Raw genomic sequence first — 20,764 nt, forward strand, 5'->3', positions numbered from 1 at the left:
TTCGGTATATTACAATGAAATGTTAGGTCTTGAGAAAAATCATCCAACTGTGTATGAAGCATTTCAGAGAGGCGAGTTCTCCGTCCAAATGGGGACAGTCAATCCATTTGGGAAAATTCCTGCAGACCAAGTAATTGAAGAAACTGTCAACAAAGATACCCAAGGGCCTGCTGGAATAATCAAATTTAGCACCAGGCAGGCTGCTGTTGAAAGGTACTATTTAGTTTCAGATGTAAGGTCAGAATTTCTACGTATCCTTAGAGGAGCCATAAATTCTTCGCTAAAAAGTAAAATCACTCATCATGACCTTTCACCATCGAGAATCAAGAAGGATGAAAAAATGTTTCGTCGATGGTTGAGATATTGACGAAGGAATGGACAAATCCTTTCAAGGAATCTAATCTGCTAAATATATCTTCTGGTATGGTGGCTTCTGTAGACATCACAAACGACTTACTTAAGGCTTATGAGAAAGGTGAGAAAGCATATTAGGAACTTTAAAGAGCAACGCCTCCAGAAAGGTGTGCAACCAGGGACATTCCACACTCCAATGCATAAGCAAGGATTAAAGACGTTTGCCCATTCAAAGAAAAGTAAAACTATTAAAGTTAAAGGGAGAGACGTTATTCTGAAAGCAGGCAGGGGTATTTTTGCCCAGATGGCTATAATAGCTCAGAAAAGGAATCTGAACGTGAGGGAAGTGCTTGTTTATCCTCTTGGACCATTACCTTGGTCTCTGGCAACGCCAGAGGTAACCATTAGGAAAACCGTCAAGTCAAAGCTGATGCATATGTTAAGTAGAAACTGCGAGTCAGAAACAATACCGGAAGAGACTTCAGCATACATTGTTGACGCAATGAGCCAGGTGCACAAATTAATGGAAGTACCTAAAACATTTGGCCTCATAGCAGAAAAGTTACTTTCAAAAATATTACTTGATTCTGGTCGTTGCCCTCGTGTTGATATCATATTTGATACCTATGAAAGTAGGTCTATAAAAATGCAGAAAGAATGCGGAGGGTCTCTGAGGACAGTATGTATATTCAAAACATCATGGCTGGACATCCAGTCAGAAACTGGAGAAAATTCTTGAGCAACACTAATAACAGATGTGAGCTCATTCACTTTCTGTGGAAAGAATAGCAGCTTTCAAAGTATACTCAAAAACTGGGTAACAAAATTGTGTTTTTAACATGCGAGAAGGAGTGCTGTCAACTGTCTTCAACATTACCAGTGACAAACATTCCAGAATTATGGTCTTCACAGGAGGAAGCAGACACAAGACTTGTACTTCATGTGTTTCATGCTCTTAGATCAGGCTGCTCTACCATTATAATCAACAGTGAAGATACAGATGTTGCAGTCATAGTACTGAGCACCTTTGACGAACTAACAAAGCATGGAGGACATATTTTCCTGAAGAGTGGAACATGTAACCGTCTTTGTCACCACGATATGAACAAAATATATCACGCAAATGGGGAAAGCATTTGTGCAGCCTTAGCAGGATTTCATGCTATCACAGGCTGTGATACAGTGAGTGCTTTTGCTGGTAAGGGAAAGTGTAAAGCTTTTACACTTTTTAAAAAAGGAGAGTTTGTACAGGCACTGAAGGAACTGTCAGAAAGTTTTGAACCCAAGAAAGAGACGTTGGTTATAGTAGAAAAGTTCGTTTGTAGGTTGTATGATCACAATGTGAACTCTGTAAATGAATTAAGGTACTCGCTGTTCTGTGCAAAGAAAGGTTTAGTTGAATCCCATCTGCTACCACCATGCAAGAAGGCTTTTGAGAAACATATCCAGAGAGCTAACTACCAAGCAACCATTTGGAAGAAAGCACTGGAAGCGAATCCTGACATACCAAGTCCCAATCTTCATGGCTGGAGGACAAACGCATCGGGTGAGCTTGACATCGATTGGATGGATTGTCGGCCTGCACCAGAAGAAGTGATGGAGCTGTTGTCGTGTACGTGTGCTAAGAACTGTGTGCCATCCGATTGTGAGTGCATGAAACATGAATTAAAGTGTACTGACATGTGAAAAATCTAAAAATGTGCCAATTATCAAGATGAAGAAATATCTGAATTGTTAGACGAAGTTGTAGACTCAGATGAAGATGAATGAATCAAAATAAAGGATATAAGTATTCAACAAATACTGTGAATATGCAATTGGCTACAAACTATATCATAAGACACGCCTATTTTTCCATGTGATTATTATTTTCATGGCATATTTGAATGATGATCAACATAACTAATGCAATGTAAATAGAATGTTATTTAGATCCTGATATGTGAAGAATATTTTTAATGATGCTGTAAACATTACCATACTGAGTTACGAACTTCTCTTTAACTTACATACCGCCATGATATTTTACAATCAAAATATTTTCAAAGTTAAAATATTAGGTTTTCGAAATGTTTATAAAGCATATAGATCTATTCTCTTGCACCATTCAGTTCACTTCAAACATCAAGCAATTTACGAACGGTCTGTGAAAAAAAAAAAAAAAAAAAAAGAAAACTGAAACTGAAAGACATAACCCCCCTTCCTGCCTCTGCTTCTCTTTCCCTACAGAAACTTTAGAATTTTCTGATCTTTCATGGTCAGTTATTCAATTATATAAAACAAGGATCAGAAAACTTATTACAGTTTTTTTTTTACATCAACTTTTCTCGAAATCATTACTAAATTTTCTGCCTCTCAAGGACTAAAGAATCTGAAAAGGGGGTTTTATTCCTTGAAAGCTACCACCCACAGGCAAGTATCATACCTTATCTGAAAGCTTATAGTATTGGCTACTCCGAAATATAGGAGTTTTTCACTCCTCATGCAGTGTTTCCACATAATAAGAAAAGAAAATGGTAAAAAGGGAATTTTTAGGGAATTTTTCTTAATTTTTCCCTCATTACTTCCCTTTCGTCAGTACTATTGAAAACTGTATTAATCATCTAAAAGCTTATATAATTATAAAACTAAAGAGACGTAATTTTTACTTCTGTGATCATACCGAACATAGTTAGAGGAATTTCGAAAGACCACGGGATTTCGTTACCATATTCATTAGAAATCTAAAAAGGGGGTTTTAGAAACTGAAAGCTACCACCCACAGTGAAGTATCATACCATATATGAAAGCTTATAGTATTCACTACTCTGAAATATAGGTGTCCTTTACTCTTCATGCAGTGTTGCCACGTAATAAGAGAAGAAAATGGTAAAAAGGGAATTTTTAGGGAATTTTTCTTAATTTTTCCCTCATTACTTCCCTTTCGTCAGTACTATAGGTAAGTGTGTTACATCACTTTAAAGCCTATTTGATTCTGAATCAAAAGAGGTATAACTCATTGTTCTATGACTAAAGTGGACAGATATATAGGTATTTCAAAAGACCACTGAGCTAAGTAAAAAATGACTGTAAGATTCTAAATTGGGGGGGTTTACCCCCTGAAAGCTACCGCTTTCAGAAAAGTATCATGCCAAATCTGAAAGTTCAGAATATTAGCTACTCAGAAATGCGGGTGGCATTTACTCCCTCGAGATGAAACCAGACACCCCCTCTGGCTCAAGGACTAATATTTTTGAGATGCTAAATCAATTACAAATAGAATCTCATCTTTATGTCTCTTACTGATTTTTCTCTGATAGCCTACCTGTCAATGCGCGGACAGACAAAGCCGATATATGACTTCCGACATTTAAGCATAGCACAGCTTGGAAGTCTTAATGATATTTAAGAATACAAACGTTCATTTATAAAATCGTAAATACTAATCCAAATTTTAATTGATAAATTTATACTTATTACAATTAACAGAAATTTTCATTGCTAAAATCACATATGCTAATAGAAAATGGTTGCTAAAATTTTATTTTCTAGTAGAAATATTAATTGATAAACTGGTACTTACTTAGTAATAGAAATTTTGATTCATAAAATTATACGAGTACTTAGAAATAGCAAATTTTATTTATAAAAATCATACAACACTAATCATATATTAATAAACAATTATTCAACGTATACGCATCCAGCCATGAAATCAAGCTTGCGGTTACATGCACTAAGTTTTTGTCAATGTCGTGAAAATGTTTTTTCGATATTAATTTTATAAGCACACATTAAAAATTTTCAACCGATGTTTGAGTCTCGGAGCCAAGGCCATACCCATGTAGTCGGCACCTATGGTGGACGGAATTATCGATGTTCAATTACATTTCTCTGCATTTCTCTTTAGTTTTGGAATAAGAACACCACTAATATGCATTGAAATGAAATGAAATATCTAGTTTAACGTCCCACGATTATGCACCAAGGCTAAGGGAGACGGTGATGATGAGAAATGACTGAAATGATGGAATGAAGAAAGTAGGAGGAAACGAAAAACCTCTAGAAAACCCACGCACACGGTGTTTGTCCACCAAAAAAGCTCACACGGCGCAAGGTGACACCTGTGTGCCGTGTGGCTTGAAAGCGAGTAATATCTACAGAAAATGCGAACAACCAATTCAGAAAACGCCATATTGTAGCTATTTGCTACAGGGGCAGATCGACTCACACGGATTGCATGAACTACTGGAAAGTGAACACATTCACTCCAGTGGCATTTTTACTGAAGTCAAGAAATTCAAGTAAAAGATGTAAGGATTTTTTTCCTTATTTTTTACATTCTATAAAAAAAAATTAAGTAGTACCGGTACTTGTGCAGGACTCTTACGCAAGAGTCTTGGTCTTGGTCTTGCACCTCTTGGTCTTGGTCTTGCACCTCTTGGTCTTGGTCTTGGTCTTGCATCGGGAACCCTGGTCTTGGTCTTGGTCTTGGTTTTGCATGCAAGACTCTTGCAAAAACTGCAAGACCAAACCTTTTGCGCTCATCACTACTTGAATGCCTTCTAGGACGTCCATAATTCTTGTGTTTTCGAAGAGATTAATATCGTCACAAAAAGGTTAAATATGAGAATTTGTGCAATAAGTACTGCACTTTTTTCCTAGTTTCAATAATTAATAATAATAATGTATCCTTCCCGGAATATCGTTCTAAATCCTGCTTTGCATTTTACTGCAGTAACTTAAAAATACTGCTGCATTAAACTAATTGCCTCTTATTAATTTGATTATTTGCATACACGATTTACTATTTCCAGGAAATTACTGCAAAATTAAACAGAAATTTAGTAATTATGTTACCTGCAAACCTTTAGGCGTTACTCCCAATGATTAGAACCATTCATTCATATGATGAATTAATGTTTTATTTCAAATTTTAATTAACATATGATGAGTACCTAATAAGCTAATGATATAACGCAGTCCTCCAATGGAAATATATCCCTTTTTCCTATAAGGAAAAGTAAATATTATTTCAGGAAGCCCATAGGCAGATTTTAGGGCGCAGATTAGGCTCATGACGTTTTTCAGGGAAACAATTTTTCATCACAAAATGACGTAATTGAACTTTTAATTGTATCATAATGATGCTGTTAAGATCATTCAATTGTGAAGGAGGATCTATTATGAATAATATTTTAAAGTAATTACTAGTTATACATTTTCTCTTGCTGAAAAATGACAAAATAGTTTTGAGAGACGTAAGCGAAGACGTCTGTTTAAAAAGAAAGAGGTCCAGGCTAGTAAGTGAAGTAGCTATGTGTTTGACATCAAATCGGTATAGGAACTTATTATTTTTTTGGTGGAGAGAGAGGTATCTCCCTATTTTTATGGCGTGCGTCCTCGCAGGAAGATGGGCACCTTTCTGTATAATTGTAGCTAATAAACTCTGGAAGGTCTAAGAGCACAAGGTAGGAACTGATCAGTGCTCCCATATTACTATTTAACCAGACTAAGAATGTACCAGTAGCTATTTGCATAGTAAAGTATAGTTTTCACGCAGTATACTGCAAATGGAATAATGTGAAACGAATATGAGAATAATATAACAGCTAAAGTAGTGATGATCAGAATCTCAGCATGCCAAACGTTAGAACCAGAAGTTAGTAAATACGCCCATAGAAAACTTTACCTTATAATATTTTAACATTGAAATTTGATTTCATTTTATTATTATACACTTTTCTATGAAGGGGGCACGGTGGCTCAATGGTAAAAGCGCTTACCACTGGCGTGTAAGGTCCTTGATACGATCCCCGTCCAAATAAGTTTGTGGTGGGCAACATCGTGCTCGTGGGTTTTCTCGGGGACTCCTGTTTCCTCCCACTTTCTCATTCCACCATTTCTTCCATTATCATTCACTTGCTTTAATCATCTTCTCCTTTAGCCTAACAGGCATAAACGTGGGACGTTAAACTCAAAGATATCATTTTCTTTTCTTCAAAGATAAAAGGTGTTGTGTCTGGTCTGCATAACTCCTGAAAATAATACTGGCTCTTACATATAAAGAAATGGTTATATTAGCATTTTCGATTACTAATAGAGAAATGAAATGAAGTTTTAAAAGTATCTTACTTGAATCTTATCCCTTGAATCTTGTAATTTACTTAAAACAATATTCCCGTACTTTAACTTTTTCTATACAATTTGTACTACCAGATCCAGTTATTATAAAACATGGATATTTAGATAGAGAATTCATATGTAGTTCCTTGAACCACTTGTGATACTTCTCATAGTTTTTACATTAGGCCGTTTTAAAATGTGATATTTTCCTTTTTAGGAGGTTTATAACTCTGAAACGAGGCGTTTCTGGACCCATGTTCAGAAGATTTTTTTTTCTTTTATCTGATACTAGCAGCGTTCACCCCGCTTCGCTGCGGTCACCCCGGAACGCAATAAACTTTGTTACTTAGATAATTTTTACTTTTTTGCTTTCAAGTGATATGATAAAAACCATAGAAGATTGCAGTAAATCTTAACATTATATCGCCTGTCATTTATGTTAACCCGCCCCGCTTCGCTGCGGTCATCCCGGTGCTGGCATATTGTAAAAGTGTCTGTAAAAATAAGCAAATCAATTAAAAAATTTTAAACAGAAGATTCAAGCTATTTTCCGCTGTATATCGCCTGTCATTTATGTTAACCCGCCGAGTGACACGGTCATGCGGGTTGCATATAAATACGTTTATTTTTACCTATGATGAACTAATAACAAAGGATTTGTACGTTATGGACACCTGAATGGTCAATTATCTCAAGACACTGGTAATTAAAAATTAAAGTGATATGATAAAAACCATCTAGGGTCCAAATCCTAATAACCCCCCAAAAATGAAAGAAATTGCTTCAGCCGTATTAGCGTGATGAGCGGACAAAAAATTGTACGTTCTCTTTTATATATATAGATATGTAGAGACTGGATATTTAGGAACTACGAGTAAAAACCTGGAAAATTGGCAGGCAAATAGGCACTTAAAATTTAAAAAATAATAGTAAAATAGGCACTAAAATGTAACTCGAAATAATGAAGATAAATACTCAATACAATTAAAAGATAAATTCAAGTCATAGATAATGTTCAAAGAATATAGAAACATGCTTGTTTGTTAATATTTTATTTTACTGTATGTGTATAAAAACGAAGCTTGACATGTATTCCATGTGTATTTTCTAAATACATTCTCTACAGCTTTTTATCACTACACATAACAGTCCAAATTTTATAAACTTATCAATACACACAGCAGTCCAAACTTTTACATCTTGTTACTACAAACAACACTTATATTTCTCGGAAGAGGCAGAATCCTTTCTTGAAATACTAAATTTATATTTTCCCCCAACAAAGTTTTATTTTGAGGAAAATGCATAGAACAGGCAACGTTAGGCTCTAAAGCAATTATTTAGGCAGAAATAGGCAAAATAGACAAAATAAAATTGGCTTAAATTGAAACCATAATCCCTTACACAAACTTTAAAACATTTTTGATCATACCTTTAATATTAAAGAATATGCATTTTGCCTAACATCCGGTCTCTAGATATAAGGAATCACGTCTTTATATTTGGGTATCGAATTTTCGAAAATACTATATCTGTGTGAATATATAGTAAAAACGACCTAAGTATCTAAATAAATAATTATTTATTCCAGTAGCATAAAAATTATCAATAAAAATTCATTTTTCTTGCTTTCTTGACGTGAACGCATAACACTTTATCCTCAAGCTAGCTATTTTACTTAGGTTGCTGTGATCTATTGACTGATACTATGAGCTGCAGTGTTCAAAGTTTGAGGGAAATTTCGTAGGTACATTTAGCGAAAAGGAAAAAAATCCATAAAACGTGAAAATCCAAAGAAATTTTCGAGTTGACTAATTGACCAATGCGCCATACACTAAGGTGTAGAAAGATAAGCTAAGATAAGCTAGTGGGCTCATATCCCGCATATGAAGTTTTACTCTTCTTTTTCTAGTGCTCACTAATCCTAAAACTCTATTATTCTCCACAACATTTGTGCTAGGGACTCTTATTTCCCTAACCTCCTCATCATGATTTGGTACTTGAATTGGTCTTGAAATTAACCTCCTATCATTCATCCCCCTGATTTCAAAGACCAACAATCAACGTCATATCGAATCTGCTCTAAAATACTTTCTATTCAAGCTATTGCAAGATCCTTGCTTTTAATAGCAATCGTTTTACTTTACATAGGACTGCAAACTGCATACTATCTAATCTCCATCTCTCTCCTATTTAAAATAGGGGCTGCTCCCCTCCATTTTTGAATACCAGAAGTAATAGAGGCCATACTCTGAATAGACTGTATTATTTTAATAACATATAAATGCTTAAACTTTTCTTTGTGTTTTTCTTTTTTTCAGAAATTAACAAACACAATAGTAATAGTGTGTGTGTGTGTGTATGTTTGTGTGTTCAAAATAACATAATTTACACCATCATTGGCTTGGTGTATTTGTGTATATTTTCTTGTTAAAAAAAAAAGCGTGAAGAGTAATAACAAATAGAAGCAAGAACAAATTAACAAAACAAATGTGGTTGGCACTTCCTTTAATATAGATAATCTCTATCACATAACTTCTGTCATGGGAATTAGACCAGTGGTTGTCAACAGGTATGTCGCAACACTTTGGTGTGTCATGCAGTCCCATAAGATGTGTCGTACGATTTTAAAATTTTAAAAAAAATCATTAGAATTTCATGATTTAAAAATCATTAAAAGTTAATAATTAATTAGTTAAAATCAATTTTGAGATACTGTACCAATCAGTCTATTCAGTGACAGCAACAATATACTTACAAGTAACACTTCCGAAGTGTAACACTCCGATCTTGATAAAATTTGGGCAGGTAAATACTACACATAAAATAATCGAATACGTATTTTTAATTTTCTGCGGAAAAACGGTTTTAGGGGTAAGAGCCCCCACCCAAAATTTTGAAAGTTCACGCCCAAAAGGCAAGAAGAAGTGAACCGAAGTGAATGAAATTTTGCATAGATATTGTAGACTTAAAATGAGGGATTGCGGGTTTCGTATTTTCCTGGAAAAACGGTTGGGTGGGGCACGGACACCTGCAAACCTTTGATCACGAAATATCAAAAGTGCTAGTAACAGTCTGTCAGATGTGTGTAAAGGACATGAAGAATTGCAACGAAACTTCGTGTATGAACAATACGCAAAAAATAAACTTGTTTTTGGCTTTCAGGCGTCAACTTTAAAAATGTTGTGTGGGGGCTCTTACCCCCTAAAACCGTTTTTCCGTAGAAAATAAAAAAAACACGTATTCGTTTATTTCATGTGTAGTATCTACCTGCCAAATTTTATCAAAATCGGAGTGTTACACTTCAAAAGTGTTCCTTGTTAGTAATACATAGTCACTACTTAATAGAATTTTATAGTCTTACACTATTATCATTTATGTTATTATTAATAAGAAATCAAGCAAGTGTGTCGCAGTCTCATGAGCACTCAGTAAAGTGTGTCGTCAGTTAAAAAAAAAAAAAAAAAAAAGGTTGAGAAGCACTGAATTAGACATTCAACAAAGTCGGGAAAATTTGGCCCAATAAAAGGGAAACTTTTGTGTCGGTCGAGGGAAATTTTCTTTAGGAAACCTACAAACACTAATGTGCTATAGTATTACTAGTATCATAGTGGAGACCTGGATATATTATTCATATTTCACAAATTAATATTTTCTTAACTTCACACTACGTCATATAAGTAATTTCTCTTGCGAAATGAATTTTCCTCTATATGACTTCCACATACTCCTCTAACGATCAAATGTAATATTAAAGGTGAATAATCAATATAGGATCATGTGATGTGATATGTTTTGAGTTTAGCATCCCGTTTAGCAGTGAGGCTATATGAGACGTGAACTTACAGCAATAACAATTAACGGTTTAAGTAATGTCGTTTGTTAATTTTATTTGTTTCTTTAGCTCATTTATTCATATGGGGCATTGTTTCTTTCTTCTTTTGAAATGAGAGCTCCTTCGTGGCTAAACGGATAGTGTACACGCCTGTGATGTGGGAGACCCGGCTTCGATTCCCGGCGGAAGATCATGTGGTTCGGATTCCATGTTAATCAATAGGTCCGCGTCTCATATAGCCTCGCTGCTGAAAAGGACTTTAAACTCAAAGGTCGACAACTCAAATCTTTTGAAATGAGGAGGAGGGACGATGGCTCAGTAGTAGAGCGGTTACCTCTGGTGTGCGGATTCCTTGGTTGGATCCCCGGCCAAGTAAGTTTGAGGTACACAACATCGTGTCCAGGGGCGGATCCAGGGGGAAACTTTCTTATTTTATATATATAAATAAAACCCATCCCAAAGTTTGGAGCCCTTAAAAGTAGCAGTATGAGAACCCACCGCTCCCCCAGAAGTCGGCCCTGGATCCGCCCCTGATCGTGTCCGTGGGTTTTCTCGAGGTACTCCCGTTTCCTCCCATATTTTCATTCCACCAATTCTTCCATCATCACTCACTTTCCTTAATCATCCGTCTCCCTTAGCCTAAGGAGCATAATCGTCGGACGTTAAACCGAAAGAAAGATTTCATTTAGAAATGAACTCCTCTCCAAATATATTTAAATGTTTCTTATTTTATGAAAGTTAAACTTTTTATTATAATGTTCATACTTAACAACGAAAATGGATATAAATAATATTAAGTTTATGTATAATACAAATTAATTTTGAAAAAGCAAATTACATTTTCCTAGACTAAAAGAAGAAAGTAATAAAATCACATAATTCAAATTCGGCTTCATTGGAAAGAACAGAAAAATAATTTTACATATACCGTAAGCAGACCCATATTTAGATAAATGCTATTCTGTGCTCGAGCACAGGGCGGCAGAATTTAAGGGGCGGCATTTTGTGCATATGGTGGGATTGTGGGAAGAATGTCGCTCTCTTTAGTCGTACTGCCGTAGTGCTTAATATAATATCTATTGAAAAGCTAAATTTCTCTACATTTTATCGCATATTCGTAAAATCTCCCTTTTCCTCTTTCTAAAAAACTATTTCCTAACTCTTCATGCGCCGCGGGAAATCTTCCTCAAACTAGCATCACTTTTGAGTATGGCATTGGCGTCAGTAGCGTCATTTCAGATTTGGCTTGGTTCGGATTCCATGTTAATCAATAGGTCCGCGTCTCATATAGCCTCGCTGCTGAAAGGGACGCTAAACTCAAAGGTCGACAACTCAAATCTTTTGAAATACCCCTTGATATAAGTAAAATTTCGCATTTTTCACTGACTTACTACTATTCTATTGATAAATCTATATAAATCTTAAACTCGGGGGGGGGGCAAATGCCCCTCCCTGCCCCCCTAAATGACGCCCCTGATTGGCGTCAATTGATGAACGAGTCTATTTCAGTTGTGTAAGGTTGTTTTAGAACCAACTACGCAAAGATTCGACCTTATTGTCCTTTTGATGTATTTTGTCTCTATCTCAGTCTGTACAATAGTTATTTGAAGCTATTTGGAAAATTTTTCATCATAACATTTTCTCTAACAAATATTCACATTTAAAACACAACAAAATTAATTTTCCAGTTTGGTACCAACTTCACCTGGCGCCTCCTGCGAACGCGTAGTTCGCAGGATTCAAGATCCGTCCCTGAGAGAGAGAGAGAGAGAGAGAGAGAGAGAGAGAGAGAGAGAGGGGTAGGAGACAGACAGACGGAAAGAAACGGTATGTAAATTTTTAATTGCCAACTCAAAATATTAGAAAATTTTCCGATTCTCGAAAAGTAATTGGAAAATTATAATTTTGCTGCCCTCTAACTTTCCTCTACAAAAATTCAATTTTGTGGCTCAATTTGCAGTTAAAAATTATCCACCTAACATCACTATACATAGTTTTCAAAATTGTCCTGTTTATGAAGTTTCTCTACTTGTTTCTACATGGTAGTGAACATTTTCCGATCCATGAAAATGCTTTTCACTTGTTTCTTCAGAGCAATAAAACTTTCCGATTCATAAAAAGTTGTTTTACTTTTTGCTTCAAAATGATGAAAATTTTCCGACTCATAAGTTTTTCAATTTTTACATAAATGACAGAAAATTTTTCGATTCATGAAAAATTGAAGACTGGCTGTAAAAAATAATGTAAGTGTCACCTTGAAATGTTGCACTTATTTTATTTTATAAATACGTTTAATGCCTTAGTTAGATTTTTCATACTTCGTTATATGCTAGGTTGTATTTCTAAGCAATAGTATTTTCTATTTTGTGAAGCTTGGGCACAATTTACTTTGTTTTGTCTCTAATGTTACAGTAACTTTTGTTTCTGGCACTTACATTACTTTCTCCAGGGAGTCTTCAATTGTTCACTTGTTCACCGGAAATTTTCTGAGCCATAAAAATTTCAGATTCTTTAAACGATCTTTCACTTCTTAAGGGGACAGACTACTAAATATTTTTCAAAAGCTAACAATTTTTCTTTTGCCAGTTTTTCGTAAATGAAAAGATATAATGAAATGTAACTTACCTCAATAATAGATAGTGTTATTCTACACTCGAAAATATGAATCGGAAGAATTTTCAGTATTGCCATCCATAGAAATTATAGTGTGACTAGATTTTAAATTACCCAAAAATGTAGGTTATGGCAGCGGGTAGAAAAATGAAATCAACAGCAATTGATGACTCATCATGCTGTCTGTGTTCCTTGTTAACTACTTTTTAAATAATATTTGTATTTATTTTGTAATGAAGAGTACAAAATAAATAATTTTTAATAAAGAGTAGAAATAAAATACAAATATTTTTTCACGAGTATTTTCCCAGAAAAAATAGTACTATGTTCCGTTAGTCACTTTTTTACTTTTACTAAAGCGCTCTTTGATATTGGTCATTTTCGATTATTTTAATATATCTCCCTCCCCTCCTCATGTTACGAGTCACGGCATCGGAAGTGTCATTGTTCATCTAAGCGACCCCGCGAACTATGAATTCGACACTAATATCGGTTATTTCGAGCATATTTATATATCTCCCCCTCCCCAAGTTATACCGTCAAAGTGAACAGCTAAAAACACTCCCAGGCCAGAACCGCATCTACGTCAAAAAATTTGTTCGAGATCGGTCGGGGGATTCAAGAGATATAAGTCACAAACGTAGTAACTTTCAATTTTATAATATAGATAACTATGGTTATATTGAATGTTTAATGCACTTGCACGAATGTTTTCCTTATTATTACGAGCCCTATGGGCCTTATGCAGAGTCGTTCTGACGCGTGATTAATGTCATACTAAAGAGTTCGACTAACATGTTTTCTTGCAGTAGACAGTCCTTTAGTATGACGCTAATCATACCTCTAAACGACTCTGCTAAGGCCTTATATGTTTAAAATACAGTGTTCTAAATTATCACGTTTGTAAGTTACATGCGATTTTCTTTAAAATTTTTTAAACTTGGTGCAAAGTATGGTCATATTGATTCTTACTTGATTCTTACGGTGAATCAAAGAGTTTATAAAAACGATTAGGTACCCAACACCGATAATTGTGAAAATGTTCTCCAAGAGGTAGAATTAAAATACCACTTCCCCTCTTTTCCTCTAAGTTTAATTGGAACACAACACTGGCTCAAGATATCTATGATTAATTGCGCTATGTATACTCTTTGTCAGTGTTTATTTTACAATATAACTTCAAAGTTAGAACGCGAACTTCCTCCATACTTTTTCTTTTCTTTTTAAAGTAATAAATACTTATGTATATCCTACAATTTCCTTGAATGGTGGCTGTTAGTGTTCCAACCTACCTCAACGTTGAAAAATCGAAGGTCATCAACAAAGAACACACTGCATTGATGTCTTTCTAGAGCTTCAGGTGTCCACCGCTTTGTGGCAGCACTGCATTATCGTCTTTCTTCTCTTCTCGCAGACTTGCCAACTATACACTAATTTATCGTGATTTACGATAATTTAAGCCAATGCTACGGTAATGCTGCTGCGATAATAGGTGAATACAGGCCCGTATCCAGGGGTGTCTAGGGGAACCGCCCTCTAAATTTTTGTTGGTCCTCTAAAGTTATCACGGTAGGCTTACAAATGTACTGATATGGTGATGAACTATAATATGGTTGGCTCGGGCCCCCCTTAACTTCAACCGCTTCCCCCCTACATTTTTGGGCTGGCTACCGGCCGCCTGGGTGAATATACGATAATTTTAGAAGGCTCGCTTTTTTTTTTTTTTTTTTTTTTGTTTGCAGATTTTAAATGTGCAAATGAATTGCAGATATGCATTCAATAATTATAAAACATACACATAGAGATATTCAACAGTCATTCCCGCTCATATAAATCAATAACGATTTAAGAGGCCTCATACCGGCGATGCCTGTGCAAATGGCCAATGGCGGATCTGGTCCCGGGCCGTGGGGCTTAGGTCACCTGGTTATTTAGTGATAAAAGTAATTTAATCTATTATTTCTATGTTTTTAGAAGTAATCTCATGATTGACCCCCCCCCCCTCCCGCCGCCTAGTTTTCATCTTCTATATAAGCTTCTGCAAATGGCAACGATGCATCCATTTGTTAAATTCAATTACGTTTACAAGCAGTCAGGGGCGGATAGAACCACCGGGTTCTTACCAGGCAGTGCTCGGTGCCCGGTGCGCCCCTTTCCCAAGCGCCCCTAGATGCAGCATATAAAAGAAATTTTCGAACTGAATGGAAAAGCTTTAAATCCAGAAAATCGGTGCAGCGCCAACCAATAAACATATTTTGCTTTAATTTGAGGCTCATACATACAAAACCAGTTCAATTTCCGGTTTTCAGACAGATTAATCAGTCTCCCCAATCCTGACCTTAAACACAAACACTTCCGACGTTTCTGTGTAAGCATAACTTGTTATTGTATTATTATGCATTTGAAATTAGGGTTAGATTATTTTGGAAATTACTCCAGGAATCTTAATTATTTGATACTAGAGAACAGACAATGAACCAATGCCTTCATTGTTTCTATAGGGGGGCCCATGAGATACATGAATGGAGTTTCCTCTGCACGCTGTTGTGCATTCTCGTTCATAATATTTATTGATTGATTTATTTAACAATCACCAGATATAGCTCAGAGGCTATTTTATGCTGGATACCTAACAACAATAATTACAACGGAAAGGATTTGGGAAGGTATCAGCCAGGGCCTTTTAGTAGGTACCGTCCCGGCATTTGCCTGGTAAGTCTGAGGAAAACCCCAGTCGGGATGGTCGGCAGCGAGAATTGAACCCACGACCTTCCGAATGTGAAGCCACTGCTCTACCACTTGAGCTACTATTTGATACCGTGTTCTGTGAAGTATTTCTTCCGACCTCCCTTTTACTTTCTTGCGATATATATTTTGAGGAAGGCCTGCTTAGTTTTACTTAAACATGGCCGCCCCCACCCCGAGGTTTTAAACTGATTACAGGCCTGGTATATGCTGTCTGAAAAACTACTCAACCGATCACGTGTATATTACAAAGTAACGAAACAGGGTAGCTAAAACAAGGTAGCCAAAGTATTCTAGAGCAGTGATAAACAAACAGCAATACAGTAGTCGGTACGGACCTTTAGGTTTTCTAAGCAATCTCCATCAGCATCCAACACCTTTTGTTAACTTTCCTGCAGCTGTACAATACCCTGGTGATAAAACTTGGCGGTCGTGCATGCAAGAAGTTCCTAAGTGCGTTCTGCAGGTCTACCTTATTTGTGATGGATCTTCCACGGAGGTGGTTGTCGAAGGAATGAAACAGGTGGTAATCTGTTGGGCAAAGTCCGGTGAATATGGTGCATGCCAAAATATCTCCCAGCCAAGTTGCTGAAGGATCTTCCGAGTCCTCATTGACACATATGGCTTGGCATTGCTGTACAGGAACAGCATATCCTTGTAATTCACCTATAACGGCTCCTTGTTCCTTAATGCATGGTGCAGCCTTTGCAACTTTACCATACAGAGAGTATAATCTTTGTGGGCACAGAGGTGATCTTTAGGTGTGAAGAACAGGGTCACGTAGCGACAACGAATGTCTGGTAGTTTTATGAGTGTCATAGAGGACCTGGTTTTTGTCACCAGTGAACAAGCGATCAAAGGTGGGTGTGTTCAGGTACCGAGTGAGCAAGGACGAACAAGAAATCACTTGTTGTTCCTTCTTGGCTGCAGATAAATATGTGGGGTACCCATTTTCTTAACTTGTGTGACTTCCCTATCCCATGCAGGTGTAGTCTGACTGTTTCAGTGAAACATGGAACTTTTCTGCAAATTTGTCATATGTTAGACCATTGTTCTCCTCCATGGCTGCTTTCAGGGCCTCGTCATCCAACACATGTGGTCGTTTACTGTGAGGATTCATCAGAAAGGCTCATATCTCCCGATCGGAATTTCTGGAACCAATACCTGGCGGTGCGTTCGTTCACGGCATTCTCTCCAAATGCCTGGCATATACGACGACTTGATGCGATAGCTGACAGGCCCACTTTAAAGTCATACAACAATCGCACGCGAACAAGCTACTCAGATATCTGCATTAATTCTCTTCGACACTGGACGAGTTATGACTGCTGCGTGTACGCACCGCACCTGTATTGCTGAAGGTGGATAGTTAGACTAATTCCCTATCGCTTGACAGGGTCGTGCGTCATTTCGTTTCCTCTCTGTGAGCGTATGGGACGTAAATGCTTTGGATGTTGTGGACGGATTAATGGGATGTCAATATACTATACGGCAATTTCGAGTATATCTTCAAGATTCCAAAAGCAAGATAGATGCTTTATGGATTGATTTGTTGTGTTTGGACCCTAGAAACTTCAACGAAGTAACAGAACTTTTAGACATGGCTTTCGATAAACTTAAGCACCTTCTGAAAAAATCAGTAAATAACCTTCCAAGGATTTTATAAAAGAAGAATATTGGACTTGTCAAGGTTGTGGAAATCCTTGAAAGTCAGTCTTGCTGATGAGTACAACCAAGAAGAAATGACTAATTACGCTGATAGCGCAAGTGATCCAAGATTAGAAAAAAAAAATTCTTCACAAGGAATGTGAATGCACGTGTTTATCCAACGTGCTGCTTTCAATTTTTCAGAGTTATAATTTGTACAGTAATGCTTATCCAGGTTCGCTACTAACATACACATTTCTGTTGACTTTGCACGTAAGCTGGGTAACATATGAAAGAAATTTTTCAAAATTGAAATATATATTAGAAATATGTTAAGGAGTGCCATGTCTCAGGAACATTTGGAAGAATTTACATATGTTGATGTCTATTGAAAAGGACTTATTAGACAGTGTTTCGAATGAAAAGGTGATATACCTTGTAGCATCAAAAAGTAGTACACTAAAATATCTGCTAATTTTGTAACATTGTGCACGTATTCCTTGAACTTTGTGTAATACTTTGAACAATTCTGAACGATATACTGATAAAAGAATATAAGGGTTTAATTATTAATTTTAACACTGTTGACTTACTGTACAAGAAAACTGCGCAACTTGGTTTATGACATTGTGGCCCTTGTGGGAAAAAGCGCCCGCGCCCAACTAATGATGCCTATCTGCCCCTAAGCAGTATTCCTTCCAGACATGTTTTTCAGGGGCACTGCCTCCCGGAGCTCTGAGAATGCCCCTCCGGTGGAGACCACAATAATAAGTATATAGTAGTAATAAAAATAGAAGCAATGCCCCCCGGAATATTGTTCCTGAAAGAAACACTGTTCAAGGGAGTGGGGATATTGTTGTTATTGAGTAGTTTTAATTAGGATTTTTTTTTTCAAAAAAATCATGAGAACAGTGACGTCAATTTGAAGTTCGAAACTGAACAAATAAATTATCAGTATTATATTTGTTTCTACAATTATAATGTACATAACGAATATACGATAATTTTAAAGACGAAAATCGATAATTTTCTTATACGGGATTGGCAAGTCTGTCTTCTCGTGTAGGCGAACGTAAAAGAGCCAAGTAATATTGTACGAAGGCATACGAAATGAAGCCAGAAAGTAGTTTTAATGATTGACGCAACATGAAATATCGCTCTCTGCAAACGTCGATAAAAATTGAATGATTGATTGGGGGTATACTGGGAGAGGTTAGTGACAAAAGAGGAACAAAAATATTTTTTCTCATTAGCTCTCACAAGTATCAACAGGTCGTAATCATTGATCAATATTATGACGCACGCACATCCATATATATATATACAGGGGTAAAAGTGAGGGTAAAACGCGAGAAGACGTCGTCCCCCACTTCCATAAAATATCTATGGCGTCCACCAACTTCCTAAAAAATTACGATGGACAAAGATAGACAAGGGACACGACGTGATGTTATGCGTCCTCCTATCTTTACCACTTATATATCTATATCTATATCTATATCTATATCTATATCTATATCTATCTATCTATATATATATATATATATATATATATATATATATATATATATATATATATATATATATATATATATATATATATATATATATATATATATATATATATATATATATATATATATATATATATATATATATATATATATATATATATATATATATATATATATATATATATATATATATGAAAAAGTACGATAAATAACAGTTGTAAAAGATTAAAACAAATGATTAAACGACTATAAACGTTCAGATTTATATTCAAGGGACACGACGGAGAGAAAAAAATGTATGGTAATTGTGAAAAAATGTAATTCCAGATTTCAATGGACTTACACGTTTTCATGGCTCACAGATACCGAAAAAGTTATTTTCCAGCATCTGTCCGCCTTTTCGTCCGTTTTTCCTGCAGTGGCGGATTTAGCCGGGGTGACCTAAGCCTCCCAGTTTTTTGAGCGACGAAAATAATTGAAGTATTATTCGTATATTTTTGAAAGTTTAAAGTAAGCATTGCCTTTTATTCTTTACTGGAAAATTTTTGAAACATGAGATATTCCTAGTTCCTGTTAACGAAGTGCGCAAACGGATTTCTAGTTGCAAAGATTTGCGTTCACTGATGATATACCTATCATAGTCTCGGTTCTGACTGGCCCTCCCCAGTTTTTACCTTCTAGATACATCACTGTAGTCCTGGTGTACATTTGCCTAGAAGTCATACTGTTCAACGTATCGAGACGAAATTTAAAATGTGATTCTTCAAACTTTTTTTAAAAATTTATTCCTACACCTAAAATTAAGGGTAGTTTACTGATGGGTGAAAATCAAAATTTGCGAGCGGATCTAAAGATTTTGTTCCTATTTTATAAATCAAATTTGCAATAACAAGTAACAACGCTATAAGTCATATCTCTGGGAAAAAATCGTGAGGGGGATTTTTTTGACGATTTTTTTCAAAATTGATTTGGCGATTTTATTTGTATTTTATAAATTAGTATTTCATTAATAAACTAACAATATGAAAAGCTTATTTGTCCTGAAAAAATGTACGAGGGGTGGCTTATTCTTTGATGTTAGCTTTTCCGGAAGATTTTCTGGAAAACGACTCAGGCGATATTGTTCAAATCTCGTAAATAAATATTACATTAATAACCAGACAATATAGTAAATAGCCCAGTAAAAATAGTTCGATGAGCTGAAAAAATCCTAAAAAACTGAAATTTGCAGGATTTGCTCTTTGTGACAAATACAATGAAACCTTAAAAGACCCAAAATATCCCATGTGAGCTTCATTCTCAAAATGGCGAAACCCCATACGCTCCTGTTTTTTTTTTTTTTTTTTTTTTTTTCAGCCTCTAGCTGGCAAACCAGTAACGATATTTCAATTTAGAAGACATTATTTTACTCTGCAAGAACATCAGTTTAATTTGGTATATTATACATTTAAATAAAATCACACACAAAATTGTTATTCGTGATTAAAGTTGACAATTTCGGCATTTCAGAAAGGCATTTTGTAGTATTTTGCGGTTAAGCCCGTAAGCTATTAGAAAATTGTGGAAATGTGTTCATATATATTCGATAGTGTGTTTCATAAGCTGCATTTTAAAGAAAAAGATCGTCAAAAATCGGATCATAACTTTTCGAAATATTTATTCCGTTGTAAGCCTAGCTGTTAGCAGTGATTTAAAAGAAATGCACTAACTGATGGTTAAATATCATTTTTTTTAATATTTAGTTCGAACGGTACTCGATAGATGATAGAAAATTTTAACTCTAACTTTAAAAAAGTCATAAAAAATCACATTTCACTGCGAAACATTTCATTTGTGTACCATATGCATGAATATTAACAAAACTATACATGTCAGTTTCTGAAATAGTTTTAAACAGCATGCATCGTATTGAGTTGAGTTGATTTTGAGTTTAACGTCCCGTTCAGCAGCG

This window comes from Thermobia domestica, chromosome 5 (assembly GCF_964235325.1).
Source record: "Thermobia domestica chromosome 5, izTheDome1.hap1.1, whole genome shotgun sequence".
Classification (NCBI taxonomy): domain Eukaryota; kingdom Metazoa; phylum Arthropoda; class Insecta; order Zygentoma; family Lepismatidae; genus Thermobia; species Thermobia domestica.